At 38.3% G+C, this 17426-nt stretch overlaps 1 long non-coding RNA gene across 1 annotated transcript; it reads left to right on the forward strand.

Moving 5' to 3' along the window:
- On the forward strand, nt 2046-7273 carry LOC110397491. Its single transcript, XR_002437901.1, has 3 exons — nt 2046-2502; nt 4598-4638; nt 7110-7273. It is a non-coding gene; the product is annotated as an uncharacterized LOC110397491 (long non-coding RNA).

The following is a 17426-nucleotide window of genomic DNA, read 5'->3' on the forward strand; positions in this document are numbered from 1 at the left end:
GAAGCTGGTGAAAAATGGTTTGCCTCAGATGTTTTGATGTCATCAAAATGAATGGAGTTATAGTAACAAAAACTTGATAGGTTCGTTGAGAAAAAATGGTTCTGTGGCTCTCAGGTACCTGGCTATTATAATCAATTTTGCACTCTTTTAGTAATGCAAAGCTGATTCAGACTTTTAGCACTAAATACAGAATTAGCAAAAATCATCTGCAGTGCTCCAAAAACTTTTGTTGCCCTTGCTGCATCTGAATATTAACATTACGGGATGTTGATCCAGTTTACATCAGAACTACCTTTTCACTTTTTTTTCTATCCCAGCTAGAACCATAATTAAACCAAGTGTGGGGTTTAATTTTCTGAAAATTAGCAACGTCAGAGCTCTTACTTCAGCTGTTCTCTAAGCCTCAGTCTCTGATTAGCAGAGGGAGAGGCACAGGCAGATTGTGATTCATCCCATCCCAGGATATGTGTTAAAGACAGATAGTTTTGTATCTCTAAAGACTGTATGGGAAGGCTCACTGATGACTTCAAACCACACACAATTTCAAATGGCTCCTGAAAGAGCAAGTTACTATATCCCCTGTAAGAGAAGCAGATTGAATTAGGAGTACGAACACAGTACATGGCGCAAAAAGCTTCTCACTGCTGTTTCTACTGTCATTCAGCCTAGTACCACAACTCCAAAATGGTTTGTTTAAACAGCTTTCACGTATCTGAAGTGGATACTATAATACGATCTTATAAGTAGCCTGTGACAGGTAGTTAAAAACCAATAATACCCTTAGATTCAATTTAACAGACACTCTAACTGCTCAGCAGTACATTGTGTGGGCATACTCCTGTGTTTTTTTAAAACAAGACACTTGAATTGGCATTCCTAAAACGCATTGGTCAAGATTCTGTATGCAGTTCTTGCCCACATTTATTGGAGAACAAGGTAAGAGTAAGGGAAAACAATGAGTGCTCAATCTTTTCAATACTTGGTATTAAATCAGATACAGAACAATGAGGTTATCTGATTGCTTTGAAGTTCACAGATGAAAAAACTACTTGCAGCGAAACTCGTGTCTGTTCATTATGTTCGAGACTGAGTTGTGCTAAAAGTACTCAGAATCTTCCACATTTTAGGAAACTTACTTGGACAGCTGTATTAGGGACTATTTGTAGCTACCTGCATTACGGGGCCAGAGTATGCCACTAAAGGTCAGCTAGACCAGCTCTCTGGGTGCTCCTCCTGTTGCCCCAATCAGCCAGGCTGCGTGTCTCTGTGTACACCAGAAGTCTCTGGTACAGGCAGCTGGAAGAGAACCTCCAGTGGCATGTGGGTACTATCACAGCTGCTGCCAGGTAAAGATATGTAATGGAGATGCCTTGATTTTAGCTTCCAGGTTCAACCTTGAGAGAGTCTTTCTGACTAAAATCATAGAATCATAGAATATCCTGAATTGGAAGGGAACCACACGGAACATCAAGTTCAATCCCTGGCTCCACACAGTGCCACCCAAAATCCAAACCCCACACCTGAGAGCGTTGTCCAAACACTTCTCGAGCACTGGTAGCTTGGTGCCATGACTACTGCCCTGGGGAGCCTGTTCCAGTGCCCGACCACCCTCTGGTGAAGAATCTTTCCCTGACACCCAATCTGACTCTCCCCCGACCCAGCTCCATGCCTTACCCCGGGGCCCTGTCGCTGTCACAGAGAGCAGAGCTCAGCGCTGCCCCTCTGCTCCCTGTGTGGAGCTGCAGCCGCCGTGAGGCCTCCCCTCAGCCTGCTCTGCTCTGCACTGAACACACCGAGGGACCTCAGCCAGTCCCCATACTTCGCCTCCAGACTCTGCCATCTTTGTAGCCCTCCTTTGGGCACTCTAATAGTTTTATGTCCTTCATATATTGTGTCACCCAACCCTGCCCCCAGTGTTGGAGGTGCACAGTGCAGAGCAGAGCAGGACAGCCTCTCCCTTCGCCCACTGGCAGCACTGGGCATGGTGGACCCCCAGGTACGGCTGGCCCCTTGGGCTGCCAGGGCACACTGCTGGCTCACCTTCAGCTTGTTGTTGACCAGAACCATCCATTATGACACACCAGCCACAGAACTCTTCCCAGTAGGTTTTGCTTATGCCAACAGTGCCCTGGGACTGAGCCAGGAATTCAAGCACCCATTGCTTGTTCTTCATGCTTCTCCATTGGCCTGTGTCCTCTTCAGATGCTCCATTTACTTAAGGGAAGACTGCAAAAGTAAAGACTGCTTCCCAGATCTTCTCCTTGTGAGAGGAGTCATGAGAACATCTAACTTACGCTCCTATGAAGGAACATTTCTCTGACTGAAAGCAGTCAGAGGAGATCTACTCAACACATGCAGTAGATAAGGGTCACAATATGACCCATACTGAAGTGGGTGCCTATACCTTATGGAATTAATTCCATTCACAAAATGCCTCTTTCTGCCACTGATTCTAAAGGGAGCCTGTGATGACCTGCATAGTGGCAGTTGCCAACCCTGTAGGTAAGTCAGGCCAACCCTGCAGTTGTGTTTTACCCCTGAAAAATGAGGCATTATGTATCACTTCTGCCTTTTGATTGTGCAGACAAAACCTGAACAACCTGGACTGTCTGCAATTTGAATCAGGCACCGCTCTTTTGGATTTAAAAGTCATAGTAATTATGACACCTCTGTTAAACACATTCAGTAGGTGACCTACACAGAATTCAAAGTGAATATAAATGTAATCATTAAGTGCTAGAAAGTTTTTTTCTGGTAGTTACATCTTGGTTGTGCAAAAGAAATAAAACTTTAAGAAAAATGTAATACTAAAGATGAAATAAAAATCCACAGTTGCCTGCTATCTGTGACAAACAGGTTGGAACTACATTGCCTTTTAAAATAAAATAATTTATGCTTAATTATGAATGAATAAAAATATTACTAAAACCGCAGGAAATTTATGCACATCATAAATCAATATAGACTGTTATTTGCATTTAATTTTCATCCAAGCTTATGCTTTCAAGGACAATTTCTCAGATTTAAGTGTAATAAAATTAGAGGCAGATTATCACCTAAATATTAAATATAACAGGAGGTTTTACTTTTTTTCATGAAGAAAGTCTTTAAAATATGAAAATGTTATCATAGGTATAAATAAATTCATGTTGACAGTGGAAAGGAGTCCTCATCAACCATGATACATAGTTTCTACAATTTAATATGCATCTAGACACTTGTCTGAGAGCAGAGTTCAGCATACATCCAAATAAAACCAAAATACAGTAAGTGTAAATGAGTTTTATTTTTTTATCATATTTTTGGGGAGGGAATTCGCTTCACAAAAATGTGAAGAATTTCACTCACTCATGTGCCATTATATGTGGTGCTTAAAGGTAACATGAAGTTCTTCCTGAAAATAATCCAAAGTCTCTTCTTATCCTCTGCTTAGTGACAAATGCTCTTCTACTAAGTCATTCAGTTAGAACTGTGTAAAATCAGACATACAGTTCCAACATTGCTACAGGCTTTCACAACAGTCCGGTACAACTCACTTGATGGGATCTAACCTGAAGAACTGCTGAGAACCAAAAATTCAGGATGAAGCTGATGTGAATGGAAGATACTCAGCACCTCAGAAATGCAGGCACCTAAACTCTTTGTACTAGTTGCCTACTTATTGGTTACAAAATAAAATTAAAAAAAAAGATAATACTTCCCAGCTTTACAGTTTTCTGGAAAATTGTTCTTTCTTGTTTATGAAGTACTTGGGTAGCACAGTAATGAGGGCTCAGTGAACACCTAAATATATTCTTGTTCTGCAGTTGCTAATGAAGTTAGCTCTTGCATGTGGATTTATCTGTCTATAATGGTGGAATAGTAGTACCAGCTATCAGGGACAGCTGAGTCTATACGGGCACTCTGGGAATCTCTCTTACTTCTCATAGCGCAAACACTGACAACTTCTGGTCGTCTGTTCCCCCTTTGCTGATTGTATGGAAGATTATATGCCTGATTAAATTGCTATATTCCAAGGAAATTAATGTAATATATTTGCAGTGAAATTACTCCAGACTGTAAAAAAGGTTAAAATTCACTTAAGTACATGAAAATAATATAAGTTTTTAACTCCAAGTGGAACTTCACTTGCAATGAAGTCATATTTTAACAAATAAATCTATGTGTGGTTTGTGCTTTTGTTTTTCTTTTTTTGTTTCTTCTTTTTACTTTTTCTTTTTTCTTTTTTCTTTTTTTTTTGAAATGCAGCAAACATTTGGTAGAATTGTATTTATGTTTTTACACACCTTACTACTACAAAGGTCAAACTACATGAAGGTAAGTGGACAAAATTTCTTTTTAGCGTACAGATCTTTCATCAAAAAATTATTGTGGTTTAACTGGCACCTTTGTGATGTATCAAGTCTACATCATACGTGCATGAAGTTTACACACGGAAATTATTATGTTGGTTACACTCAATTTTCTCTTTGTTCATGGATATATACATAGATAAGTACTTAAAATGTCTAAAATTATGGAGAAAAAGAGGAAGATTTCATCTTTCATCATTTTTCTTTTTTTCTTTTTTCTTTTTTTTTGTGTTTCATTTATGCAGGTGCTGTTTTACAGTTGGGAAGAACATGGGGGAAAGTGGATGTAAGTACCGTCTTCTGTTTTTCCCCTCATGTAACCTAAAACTGTTCAGATGGATTTTTTTTTCTATTTTTTTAAAGTAGAAAGAAAGGACTTGCTCCTGGGATTTGACTTTGTATGCCAAGCTCATGCATTGAAATAGAATTTTAAAAATAGAAACTCTTGTATATATTGTAGAATAAATGGTGCTGCTTTAATAAGAACACTTGGAATGCAAATGAATCCTGGAAACAGTGTATGAAAATACACCCAAAATGAAAGAAAAAAAGAAGAAAGCAATATAGATGATGATTTATTTACTACCCCTCAATTCCTAATTATAATTATTTTTGCACTGTGACGTCTTCTCCAGCCTTTTTGTTTCACAGTATCATCACTAAAGTGAAGAAATGTCTATTAAGTAAATATGTAATATCATATTTTTATTTCAAGATGAGGGATGGTAGCCTTAGAGTCTCAGAAAATGTCATTCTGCCATTCCAAAATTTCACATGCAGCTTTAAAGTATAAAAAAGTTCAGACAACCTACCACTACTAAATCTATAACACACGGGAATCTGATCTTAGCACTGTCAGGTCTGCAGTTTTCCATTATAGCAGCTGTACAAACACAGAATAGAAAGATAGTCCTGTGCTCTAAACTCCAAATCCCCTTCTTCTGTTGACACTAGGAAGACTTCACCCCTAGCCACCTCCACATTCAGTCATTCTGGATCTGTCACATCCGAGTTCCAAAGCTCATGAAGCAGAGTTCAAATTATTTTTTCTGCTTTGAGAGTGAAGCACCTAAAATTTCCTGGCAAAGATTTCTCCAACTAGCTACATTCCTTGACCCCAGTGAAAAAGGTGATGGCACTGATTCAAGACTTGCTTGAATATTTTCAACTTCATAGTCATTATTAAAAGCAAAATGACCATAACAAAACCTCCAAAGATTCTTTCATAGTAATATGAGCTATTTGCCGTCTTTTCTGCATTGCTTTGCAAAGTGGATGACCATTGTCCCATACATAAGAGCGTAACGTACAATTTAGGATAAGCTAAATAATCATCTTGAGATACATCTTCATTTATCAGGGCAGTGATACCAATTCTACATTAAGTTTTGAGACAGCAAATGTAGTCAGAAGTATTTCTATGGTATGTTAATGTAGGCAAGAACTATACCCAAATGTCTTCAATTTTTCACTAAACTTCATGGAAATTATAATATATGCTATTTCTCCAAACTGGGAGCAGAAGTTGTTACTTTCTCAGCATCTGAAAACCTCTTCAGTCATTCTAAGTAGATTTTGGGACTTCTCTGTACTCTTAATACTATCCACTCACACAGCAAAATAAAAATCTAGTTACTAGCCTCCAAAAAATTGTTGTTGCTCCTGAATGTCTTATAAATCATTGTGGGTTTTTTTTTGTTGTTGTTGTTTTTGAATGTGATTACTGTACATCAGAAAACAAGAGGAAAAGCCAGTAAATTTTATCTTATCATGAAAACTCAGTTCTCGGAATAATTATAAGACCTCAGTATCAGCAAAGTCTTTGGAATCAAGGTTTTACTATATTGTACAAAACCACCATAGCATTGCTGAGTCAGTCTAGCTCTTTTAATTAGTACCCAAATCACTAGCAACTAGGTCAGCTAAGCAGATATATTCCCCTGACATCTGAGTGCTGAAATGTCTTATACATTGCTATAGAAGTGTTAAGCAGAATTGTAAAGGAAATTATTTTTCGTCATATGTTTTTGAAAATATCATGCTTTTTCCTTTATCATTACCAGTACAACTTTGATTTTCGGAAACTATATTGCTATCTATGCTAGGGAATCTATATCCTACTGCTTTTTACAGTCCTCTAAAAAGAGGAAGACCTGGGTTCATCTGTTGTTCAAATGAAGAAGAGTGGAGACATGAACCTATATCCCATAAAAGCATTTCACCTCAATGGGTCATCTCTCCTGGTGGAGATCTCTGAGTAAAAAGTCACTGGATAAGAAACAGACACTAAATATACAGAAGGTTAGGATACTGATGTTAAATTCTGCACCTCAAATGTCTTATTTTTCTGCATCCCACACAAATGCCTCAATCAGAATGATTCTTCAATGCCATAAGCAGATTTGCTGCACTCATTGCCACAGTCTGGTTGTGTGCTGTTTAGACAGTTACTCATAGCCAATGGAGAAAGGCTGGCACTCCTAGAGAACAATTCCCCCCACGCTAAAGCACCTGCTTTGTGGGCTCCAGAAAAGTCACAACTTTTTTCTTGCTTATAGAAGGAGACCACCTGAGATCAGCACCTAACCTTGGCTGGCAATATCTTAGTGGGATAAATATCACCCATTGTAAACTTATGGCTCTTCTGTTGAAATCTGATTAATAGAGATTATAAGCACTACATAAAGTACTGCAGAAAAACAAAGTATCCATGTTTGAAGAACTTTAAAATATATACTAACTGAAATTCACCAATAGGCATGGCGGTAAAGAAAGCAACCTAGTAAGGTGACGGAAGTCCTAGAACAGATAGAAGTCAAGACTGTTACTTCATCAGCTTTGTCAGGAGGAAAGGTAAAAATCTCCTATAAATCAGCTGTGCAAATGTGCAATTTGTATGTGTTGATTTCATTTTCTGTTGATCTGTGTGATGCTGATTTTAAGAGCTGAACCCATGTGATGTGGTCAGTTTTTAAGTATGCTTAATGTAAAAAAATGTCCTTGTATGTGTGTTTTAAAACAGCAACAGTATTTGACTGCTGTCTTTTTATAAGAAGCAATGATATTATTTGGATCCTCCTACCTCTTACAAATGCGTAATAGTCAAAATACTCACAATGAAGTCACTTCACTTTTTAATAGATGAAGAAACTGAGGTACAGATGAATAAAATAATTTTCCATGAGTACAAACATCAGGCTAATGACTGAACAAGACCAAATGCCTCATCTGCTAACCGGCAGTCTAATGGTGTCATCACCCAGGACAGGAATATTCTGTTCTTTTATTTTTTCTACTTAATCATTGATCATTGCTATTCCCGTATCAATGTGCATCCTGGGAAACACATCCTGAGGCTTTTTCCTCAGTGCTTCATTGTCCTACTCTCCTGTTAGGTCTTGGGTAAGGACCTAAATAATCAGTGCAAACCTTGTCTTAAATGAAAATTAATGTTTGCTGGCTTCAAAGCTTTGTGTGTGTGTTTGTGACTTTGTTTTTCTTTTTGCCTAATTTCTTTTTGTGAGAGTGACAAAGGGACAGTTATTACTCTGGGGAAGATCTCTTTCTTGTCAGCCTCAGTCCTGTTTCTTTTTTCTTTCCTATCTATGCAGATCTCACAATGCCTTTTATGTATTTTTTGCAGATTTCAGTGTTCCTAGTGGAACACAGTGTGTAGTTTAAATATCTTTCTCTCCTGATATTTTAAATGACATCCAATTGACCTCATAAATGTCTTATGAGACCAAACAAACTCCATACTCGAGCAAAAACTGTCAACCACTTCTACCCTACTTGTCCCCAGGCTGCTCTGGCATGATGCCATAAAGCATCTGTATTGATATTTTGTGGCATTCAAATTGTTAAGTACCTAGGCTAAGCAACAAGAGCAGAAATATTAATACAATCTGGCCGTGTCACTGATAATTACTCCAATATAAACTAAATTTATAGCACATGACATCTTTGATATGAATTGGCAGCAGGCATCAAAACCTTTTCTTGACATTATCATGTAAACCTAGGAGGCATATAGATAGCGTTTTGTCTAAGGTGTTTTTAGAGAGAAGCATAAGAGATGCAGCAAAACTTCTGCATGGTTTTATCATACCCTTCATGAAGACTTGTTTTTGTCAATAGTGACTTTCACAGTGGCAAAAAAAAAATTCTCATAATGTTTTATAATTTTGACTGAATAAACTCATAAATTCATTCAAAGCATCAAAGAACACAGCTATACTAAGCAGTATAAGTTAACACGATAATTCAGCTTAAAAATATGCCTCTAGTTTTCTAGATTGAAAGCAATTTTTTCTCATATGGAAAAAACCTCTATCTGAAGGGAGCCTTTTATGCTATACTTTTGCATTAAAACTTATCAGGTGTCTAGGGAAATGTGTTCTTGAAATCCCGTCATGATCCATGTGTCATTGAAGACAAAGATCTGATGTGCTATGGAAATTTCTTGATGCATATTATGAGCTGTTGTTTGCCGTAGTGTCTGGATAATCCTGCTTCATTTATTGGAGGGCCATCTCAGCTGCACTGTCAACAGCCTGGGATGTTCGGGTCACCTTTCCCTAGAAAATTATGTAAAAGCTGTCAAATGGGCAGGATTATAGGCACATTAAAGGTGCTTTAAGATTTCATGCCTATAAATATTAGCAAAGAAGATTTAAAGGCAAATTTGTCATCAGTACATGTCCACGTTTCTACAACCTTGCTTTACAGCACTGCAATGTTAACAACAACATTTTATCATGTATCTGTGAAGTACTGTGGTAGGGAGCAGCTGCTGGCAGCCTTATCTGTTTAACCCATGTATCAGGAATTAAGCATTATATTAAAAATAATAATTTTTAAAAAGCTGCTGTCTACTATTTGTCACTCTTTGGAAAGGAGTTCTCAATACTTTTATTTTCCAGCAAAACAATTCCAGTAGATCAATGTAAACATTTTGTATTTGGAGGGTCATCTTATTAAACGCCATTATGTATTTAATAAAGACATTTTCATTATGATAGCAATTATGAAGATCTTTGCATGGAAGTAATAAAGCAGCAGCATTTTGCTTAGTATTTACTTTTAAGTGGTGAACATTTTATTACAGTGTTTTGGAATGACTGCTCTTATTTATTGTACATTATGAATGCCATGGACATCTCCAACATAAATAGATATTGGCAGCCCCCAAGCATTTCTTTAGAGCTCTCTGGTATTTTTGATAGACGAGCGCAGCATTTTAGTCATATTTTTGTGCTGGCAGATTGCTAGCCAATCTTTATATTAAACCAAACTAAACATCTCAGAGGAGGAAGCAAACTTCTTCACCCCCCAAGTTGTTCAGGGAAAAAATGATGTCAAATCCCTACTAAGGAGAACAGTAAATTGTGAGCAAAGCTATGTCAATTGTAAATGTCTGCTCTGGGGTTTCATTCAAACTCCACAGACATCAATAGAAAGTTTCCCATTTCAATGAGCTTTGAAACCGGCTGTTGTTAAGCCAACATGCATCTCTCTCCTCTCTATCACAAGCATCCAGGTCAGAGGGCAGCACTAGATGGAAACCTGCGTGTAAGCCATAACTGGTACATCAGTCAGCAGAGCGTACCTCCAATGAATTTGCTGTTGCAATGTGAGTTATGGAAGGAAAATGCTTGAAAAATCCTGAATGCAATTAGGCACAACATGGTTGTTCTCTCCAAGCTTCATTAGGCTTTGCTCTTGGTTTTCACATTCCCTGTTGGCTTGGGTAAATGGCCAATCTCTAGCTAGCTTCAGTGGGAACAGAAGCAGTGCAGAGGGAGAAGATTTGCCTGAAAATTGAGAAAAAAAAAGAGATACACTGTCTGAGCTGAGGTCTGGCTGTGGGAGTACAGGAAGGGAGGAGGAGAAAAAGGAAACAAATGGTGTTCAGTGCACCAGGAATAAAGCAAATATAGCAGCTGCCTACAGGGAGGCAGCAGAGGAACCTACTAACTTGCGTATGGATGCAAAGGCTTCTTTCTTCCAGGAGTCAGGGTCCCCTACAAGATAAGCTGGGGAGCTGGTTGAAATGTCCTGTAAGTTCATAGCGAGGGAATTGGTGACTGAGACCCAACAGGAGTAGAATTCAAAGAAGAAATTAAGTGTAAAATTTCCTAGGAGGTGGGTGAGTAGGAACTGAAGTAGCACGGTTGATACTTCCACTGAAGTATTTTATTGTTTGTTCACTCTGCTCGGAGACAGAAGCTATGTGTGTAGGAAGCTTTGGGCTATGAGTTAACCATGAGTAATAATCCTGGAGGAAAACGAAAAAGTACTTTCAACGCACAAAAAAAGACTAAATACAGAAGTTAGCAGGGCTTATTTTGTCCTTGCCCCGTGCAAGCTGGAAAGGACAGAAACTTATAAGATCTTGGATTCTCCATGTTGGGACTGATCAGCTTCTGGGGAGTAACGCCACAGCAGCTGAGAAAGCTGTGGCACAAGAAACTGGGATGAAAGTAGTGAAAGTCAGCTCAGAAAGTAAATGTTTTAGCTTCAGTATCTAGGAGCCAATATGAAGAAAGAATATAGAGACAGGGATCAGAGACTACTGAGAGATCTTTTATTGCATGGAATTGTTATATGGCAAAACAAACATCCCCATAGGTGACAGCCTGTCTTTGTATGAAACCAAGCAAAAGATGCTTTTTGCAAGCAGTATTTCTGGTGAAGTACAAAGAAACTCACTTAAATCTTGATAAAGAGAAATTCATGCTTAGAGAAACCAAGTCACAGCTGTACAAAGCAACAATGAAGATCCCGGAAAAAAAAAAAAAAGTGGAAGGTACTGCAACAGTTAAGTCTAGGGACTTGCTGATAGCAAAGAATCAGTTCAACTGCCTGTTAGTTATCTACTGTATTCGAGACACCCCACAGTATTGAGTAAATCCTCTTAGATTTACTAGATAGGACACAAGAAATCCTTTGCCCTTCTGGAGCAGCAGAAATAATGTCACAGAACGTTTCAAAGGGTAATAGACATCTATGATTAGATATATGAATTGAGCCCCAAGTGAAGACTATGTCTCAGCTAAGGTCTCTGTCAAAGCTGAGAATGAAAATTGAATGGTGTGAGATGCCAGGGCAGCTGTAGCTAAGGCATCATTCAACACCTGGTAAACTGAGGCATCTTGTGCGCATGCAGCAGAGGTCCAAAAGTTTCCATCAAGGGTCCCTGGAGATTAAAGGGATTCTATTACACCTTTACCAAGGAGACACTGAGTTAGCTCCAGTCCTTCTGGTAGATACTTCACGAATGGAAGATTTAAGAACATATAGAACTCACCTGCTGGTTGGGAGAGGTGCCAATGAAAGAAATGGGGAACCCTTGCTCCACCTTCACTCCTGTCCCTGAAATATCTTGTGCAGTTTAGAGACAGCAGGTACTTCTGCACATTTTTAATAAACTGGCAGGATTTCAGACACTGACTAAGACAGCTGGGGATACAGCAGCCTCCTCATTCCTGGCTAGAACTTATTTATTATTAAAGACAAATTAAGTGATAGGAGGTGGGTCTTGAATGTTGGATAATCTATTTACCAGTTCAATAGGATTCCCCTGAAAGGAGTTTCGATGCCAGAATTAGTTTACAGTGAAGTTTGCAAGTTGACAGGCAGTGCTGTGAGTACGTGAGGTTGTTTGTAAGGGTAGCAGGGGAGGTGCGCTCTAAGACCAAGAGGTCTGAATAGATGAGCAGGACATGAAGAACCACAAGATGTGAAGAGATTAGACGTGTTCAGGAATGGGAATGACTCTTACACAATCCAAAACCAAATAGTAACCCATGGGATATATAAGTCATCCTGGGGAGAGGGTTCTACCTGCTCGTGTGTATTTCTGGCTGATGTGAGAATGATTAGCTCTCTGGGAACTTGGAGAGGACAGCCTAGCTAATTGCTGGTGCTCTCTGGTGGCAGGTGACCAGTGCCTGTATTTGTTCCCCAGGGCATCTGCTTTCTTGATCAACCTGAGTTAGAAGAAAATCAAAGAGAAATCTCCTGCTAAAGAGGCAAAAGAGGCTCTTGTGGCAAATAGGCAGCACCCTCTTTACAGCCTCTTAACCTTCCTCACAGGGGAGGGCAGTGGGGTCCCAGCTCTGAGTGACAGCTCTCCCCAAATATGTGGAAACAAGTGAAGAAGAAATTATGACCTGCACTTCCTATGTTATTGCTGAATGATTCCCAGGTGAGTTCAGTCAATAAAGTCACAGACAAATTAAACCACATCCCTCACATCTTGTCATTATTTCTGCATGTCAGGAACCAAGATTTTTTTTAGGTGAAAATGCAGCAAATGGAGTTTAGTATGTAGAAAAGCTGTAGGGCTGGATCTCTAAAAAATATTTTCACAACAAAGCTCACTTAAAATGTGTATGGACTTATTTTATTTGACAGGTGTTTTTGTTTTCTTGTTATAGACATGGATGATAATGTCCTCCCTCATAAATCAGCTTCTCTGTTTTAATTCTAGGCCAGTTATTAGAACCTTCCATATTTTATCACTATATTTTAGGGAGCCTCCTGGCTTCTTCTTTAGTGTTTGTTGTTGATTTTTTCCCCCAAAATAAAATGTTTCTGCCAGCTATCCCCTTTCCCACAAATGGAGACAATGATGTTTGGTATACAGTTCATAAGAAATGCCCTAGCAGCAGGCAACACAAGGTCCACAAATGTGATTTTGAATCTGACTAAAAAAGGCCTGACAGAGAACGAGGCAAACTGATGAAAGAACTTACACATTTGTGCATTAGCCCTGACAACTTCTGCAACCTTTGCTAGAGACACAGAGTACTTTGAGTCCTATCACACATGCTGAGGCTGTTTTTCAAATTACATTTTAAACATATATCATCACTGTCACTATTTACTTTGCGCATACTTTCTGTAGTCATACATATTCTATGAATAACATTAAATATAAACATTTGGTGTCTTACACTAATGGAGATTGTTTTTGTTTGATTACATATCTCAATCCATTCTTCATCAGAGAATTCTTGATCCAGATCGCTTTTGCACTTGATCTTAGCTTTTATCTCCCCTGAATTTATTCAGCCTGAAAGGATATCAAGTGCAGATTCTTTTCACGGTCTTTATCCATAATTAAAAGCTAGCATTCTAAGGGAATGAACTCAGGGGTACAAAAATTCCTCAATTTATTTCCCACAGATAATGTCTTATTTGTAAATATCTATAAACGTGTTGTTTTGGTGTATGGCATATATTTCACTAATCTCTCAAAGGGCCTAAATATTCTTTCATTACAAATATCCTTGAGAGTCATCATGTCAAAATCATTCCACAATTAATAGAGGTTGCCTCTAAGGGCCTCAGGGAGAAGAGGGCTGTTAGTAAGTGGACAAATAGGAGATACTCTCTGTCCTGGTTTAAAATGCTTGAGGACATTATGCCATGTGCTGGCAGGATAATCTTTGATAAATTCTCAAAAATCGTTCCTGTTCACATGTGTGTTTCTATGGTAGCAGAAAATTTTATCAGTGACAGGAAGTTGTGAGGTCTTGTAATCTTTTCTTACAGTCACCAAAAATAGGAGGCAGATTCATTGGCTTAAGTGAAGCTGGGACTGTACGTGAGATTTGTCAGCCAGAAGTGTAGTCCATAATCAGAAAGAAACTGATAAGTCATGTTCTATTTATTGAGAAGCAGTAGTTTTGAGGCAAGATAAGGGAACATGTTATTGTGTTTAATTTTTAGAAGGGGTGAGAAGAATTGCTGATTATCATAACAGTTCCACTGTTCATTTTACCAAAGTTTGTACAGGATATTCCTGATAGAAGCATAAATTCTATCTTGCTGTGATCATTGCTTAAGCTAGTTGGAGAAAATTTAGTCTGGTTAAATAAAACTTCTCCGCGTTTTCAGTTGGACAGGTTATTTTTTTAAGAGTTAAGCCATTATAACTAAGCCAAAGGTGCCTTTCTCCTTCTCTTTGTGGGAAGGTATTTGGCAAGATAAGGCATTTTTTTTCTGAGAACAGTGCTTAGGCAGAGTAAGAGAAATCTTTTTTTATCCATTTGTGGTAGAAAAAATTGTGCATATGTGTAGTTTTGCACTTGTGGATAAAAATATGTTATTAATATATATTTATGTAAGACTGGATCAAATACTCTAGTTACTTTGTGTGACTTTATCAAGCAGTCATATGGAAGTTTCACATGGAAGATCAAAATCAGCCGTAAAATGAGACTGTGATTGCAACCTTAATTATCGAAAAGATATCCCCTCCAGAGGATCATAATCTGGTTTGAGAAGCAGAAAGACGGTTGCTTCCCTATGGGAGTCTGGGAGCGATCCTCTCTCAAAAGCTTGGTGACATAGTCCTGTAAGGCTGGTATGATTTCACTTTCAAATGTATTTAAAAATTCTACAGTAAATCCATTGGGGGCATAGGCTTTCCCGCTTTCCAACACAAATACTGTTTCCTTAATTTCATTCTCTGTCCTGGGAATCTGCAACAGTTCTTTTTGCTCTTGTGTTGGTTGTAGCTGCTGTTATTCCACAGCTGATGAAAGAATTGGATTTTAATGTTTGTTCAGAGGTATGTAAGTTGGCATAATAATTGTGAATAACTCTGCAATTCTCCAGGGTGAAGAGGAGTTCGGCCTTTGTATTTCCCATTTCACTGCGTTAGTTTGGATCCTTGCTCCTTTGTTTATCAAACCAGCTGACAATGAGTTTGCTTAAGGAATGATTGTTAAAAACATACTTCTTTTCCAAATCTTTGTAAAAGGATAAGATTAGAACTAAATTCATAGATTTTTTCACATGAATTTTCATGCTCCCAGGCTTTAAATTTGTTGGAGGCTAAGTTGTCTAAAGTTAGAAAATTTAGCATGAATTTTTGTCTCGACTTCTTGTTTGAATAAATGCTTTATTTTCAAAACAAAATATCTGTAAAACTCTGTGACCCCATGGATCTAATCATCTCATGCACTCTATCAATAAAGCAAACTAAGAAGAAATCCCAGTTTAAAAAAAAAAAATGATTAGCCTACTAAAGATTATTTATCCAGCTCTCATACTCATTCTTTGCTTTGTAACTGATAGACTTTAGAAAAGCGTCGCCTGTCATTCTCATCAATAAAATCTATCTGAATAAAAGAAAAGGCCCAAAATGCTAAATCAAAGCAAAACTACAAAGAGTCACAAAGGAACTCCCTGAAAATTCCAAGAAGATGGGATCCAGCTGACCTACATTTGGGTGTCAGTGGAAACAGGTAAGCACCTCCCATTCTACAATATCAATCAAAATCACCACGGATAGGCTAACTTTTGGAAAAGGTTATTTATTTCAATCAACTTTAGAGAGCATAAAAATCTATTTTAAGTTATGAACAACTGACCTTCATATTGCTAAAGTTAGTTAGTTTATGCCTCATGCCTGTCAGTATTCTAGAGGCATTTGGACAACGCCCTCATAAATAAAATTCAACTTTTGATTAGTCCTGAAGAGGTCAGGCAGTTGGGCTAGATGAATTTTGAAGTCCCTTCCAAGTGAACAGTTCTTTCTATTCTATTCCACTTTGAATATCTTCATAGATCTGGTAGAAATTTTCCATGTTCCACCTCTTCATTCCACCATTTTTGCTAGATTTTCAAGACAAGGACTGGTCCATCACTATTTTGTGATATCTTTATTGTTTCTTAAAAGCCCACTCTCAGTTAAGCAACTCAAAGTATAGTTTTTCTGCAGATGCTTTCCTCCTCTTAGAAAGATGTCAGTGTAGACTTACACTGTTATTTTTCTGAAAGATCTGAAAGCGCTCAGCCTGCTGTCTAGGCAAGGTGCAGAGTGGAAAACAACTGTATTAATAGCCTGTTCTCACCATTTTTCTGGATATTAACCCAGAAGTGTAAGTTGTTTCTTTGAGTTCTAATTTTCAGTATGAAAAGCTGTATCTTTGTTTTTTGTGAATTCATGCTCATAGGTCTACAGCTGTCCAGATTTATGCCAGTAATACCCACTAGACAAATTGCCCATTGAGTTTGTTAGGCATAAATCAGCTTTACTCCTTTTCCTGCTCAGATATTATTTTCTGTTTGCTCCCTTAAGCATTTCAAAAGCTGCCTATGGGCATGATTTCAAAGCTGTCTCATTACAAAACTTTCTCTACTTGTTCCACTTTGCTTGTACAGTTTGGTTAAAATGATAACTTCCTACCTTGAACGTTGGTACCAGCACCAACAGCTTTTGGCAATTCAAGATTTTTGATAACAACCTGGGGATGAAAACTGGCTTCTCAACGTCTTACCTCACCCTGGTTATATTGTTTTAATTGTCAGAACCCCAAACTTTCCTTTTTCCTGCCATGCCTTCTTGTAGAAACCACATTCTGCTTACTTTTTTTTAAACAAAATATTCTAGAGAAAAAACTGGCCGCTTCCACTCCCTCTACCAACAGGACACCCTGGCAGTCATCTTGTTTCTTTACAGAGTTTTCCTTCAAGCGCTCCATTTTCTCTTTTGCTTGTCTCTTCCCTGGAACAAGGGAAGTCCAACCCTGTGGATGTTCTCACTTGTTCTCTCAGTCCTGCTGCCAAATCTGGTGCTGGTTAACTTTAACTGTTTTGAACAGAACATCTCCAGCAGCACATTGATTAAGTACAGGAAGCATTAGTGACCAGCAGCTCAGGGCATTGGGTTGATATTGACTCTGACAGACCAATTTGTTTCTCCAATGTTCATTATTCTACAGAAGGGGCATATCAGATAAGGCAATTGAAATGTACAATGTTGCCACCTATCTCTATTCTGCCTTGATTATGTACAGCCCAAAGCTCAGCTCCAAAATACACCAGGACCTCAGAGATTTGAATCATAAAAACGAAGGCAATTAGAATTCCAGACTGGCCTAACTTGGAACAAAGATAATTAATGCTGGAAGTTCCAAATGAGCACGCATATGACAAGTAAATAAATTTAAAATTAGGCAAAAGTTTCTATATTTCTTAGAATTATTAGTGTGTGGTCACAGTGACACTTTGTGTTCATTGCTAGGGAATGCACTCTGCTGAAACACTGCACTGTGC

Source organism: Numida meleagris, chromosome 1 (assembly GCF_002078875.1).
Source record: "Numida meleagris isolate 19003 breed g44 Domestic line chromosome 1, NumMel1.0, whole genome shotgun sequence".
Classification (NCBI taxonomy): Eukaryota; Metazoa; Chordata; class Aves; order Galliformes; family Numididae; genus Numida; species Numida meleagris.